The sequence below is a fragment of the Galeopterus variegatus genome, unplaced genomic scaffold (genome assembly GCF_000696425.1).
Source record: "Galeopterus variegatus unplaced genomic scaffold, G_variegatus-3.0.2 Scaffold18430, whole genome shotgun sequence".
Lineage (NCBI taxonomy): Eukaryota > Metazoa > Chordata > Mammalia > Dermoptera > Cynocephalidae > Galeopterus > Galeopterus variegatus.
The window spans coordinates 5,236-7,149 of record NW_007744541.1 but is presented as its reverse complement, the minus strand read 5'-3'; the positions used below and the strand labels follow the sequence as shown (position 1 = coordinate 7,149).

Sequence of the window (1,914 nt, the reverse complement as noted above, 5' to 3'; positions counted from 1 at the left end):
TATGATTTTAAAAGCTATCTTAAAATTTACCAAGGATTCCAGAGAGCTTTTGTTTTTGTGAGTTATAGCTATCCATTTTACTATATTAGAAAATAAAAAAAGAAAGAAAAAAATACTTTATTATTAAAAAATAATAAACCTACATACAATATTACAATATAACCATGTTTTTAAATATCAAATTTTTATTACAATATAACCATATTTTCTTAAACAAAACAAAAACTAGTGAGAAAACTGGCAGTGTTTTCTATTTTAACATATCTTTTTCACCTCTGGCTTAATAGATGACTGGCTTCTCCTATCTGCATCTGTGTTCTAACCGTAGCAGAATCATGCACGTGGCTCTGGAACACTGCACTGAAACCTGAGAGAATGAGACTTAACAAGTCTTTCTACCAGCATGATTTGATGGCGTGATGTCTCACAGGAAGTTCTCTGCTCCCAGACTTGGGTCCCTGGGCTTCTTGCCTTGGAAGCACAGCAGCAGGCATTGCAGGAAGGTGAAGAGCTTCCCCAAGGGTGAATCTTCCAAGCCTGTCCACCTCACAGCCTTCCTGCATTACATGGCTGGCATGACCCACATCGTGTGGGAAGTTGACAGGCCAGGATCCAAGTTGAACAAGAAGGAAGTTGTGGAGGGCGTGACCCTTGTGGAGATGCCACCCGTGGTTGCTGTAGGCACTGTGGGCTGCCTGGAAACCCCTTGAGGCCTCTGGACCTTCAAGACCATCTTGGCCGATCATATAAGCCATGAGTGCTAAAGTCGCATCTGTAAGAACTGGCATAAATCGAAGAAGAAGGCCTTCACCTAATACTATAAGAAATGGCAGGATGAGGATGGCAAGAAGCAGCTGGAGAAGGATTTTAACAGCATCAAGAAGTATCGCCAGGTCACTTGCATCGTTGCCCACACCCAGATGTGCCTGCTACCTCTGTGCCAGAAGAAGGCCCACCTGATGGAGATCCAGGTGAACTCAGGCAGTGTGGCCGAGAAACTGGACTGGGCCTGGAGAGGTTAGAGCAGATCCCAAGTGAAGCAAGTGTTTGGGCAGGATGAGATGATTGACATCATCATGGGACAAAAGGCAAAGGCTACAAAGGGGTCACCTGTTGCTGGCACTCCAAGAAGCTGCTGTGCAAGCTTACCTGTATTGGGGCATGGCACACTGCCCATGTGGCCTTTTCTGCAGCACAGGCTGGGCAGAAAGGCTACTTTCACCACACTGAGATCAACAAGATAATCTACAAGACTGGCCAGGACTATCTTATCAAGAACAACAAACTGATCAAGAACAGTGCCTCCCCTGATTATGACCTGTCTGACAAAAGCATCAAACCTCTGGGTAGCTTTATTCACTATGGTGAAGTGACCAGTGACCTTGTCATGCTGAAAGGCTATGTGGTGGGAACCAAGAAGCAAGTGCTCACCCTTTGCAAGTCCTTGCTGGTGCAGACCAAATGGTGAGCTCTGAAGAGCACTGACCTCAAGTTCATTAACACCACCTCGGAGTTTGGCCATGGCCACTTCCAGACTACGGAGGAGAACAAAGTATGGGACTACTCAAGAAAGAATGAATTGCGGGGCCAGCCCGGTGGTGCACTGCTACAGTGCGCTGCTTGGGAAGCGCGGCAGCGCTCCCGCCGAGGGTTCGGATCCCACATACAGACCGGCCGCTCACTGGCTGAGCAAGGTGCGGGAGCAACACCGAGGGTTGCGATCCTGTAGCCGGTCCCGGTCCGGTACAGGCGCGACACTGAGGGTTGCGATCTGTTGCCGGTCACGAAAAAAGACAAAAAGGAAAAAAAAAAAAGAAAGAATGAATTGCAAAGGAATCAGGAGCTTAATGACAGGAACAGACTGTACAGCTGGTTGGGATCTCAATAAAAGTGATTTTCCAGTGGGGTTAAAAA

At 46.9% G+C, this 1,914-nt stretch overlaps 1 pseudogene; it reads left to right on the top strand.

Moving 5' to 3' along the window:
* Positions 1-213: 213 nt before the first annotated feature.
* Positions 214-1,552, top strand: LOC103582900 (annotated as a pseudogene).
* Positions 1,553-1,914: the final 362 nt, after the last annotated feature.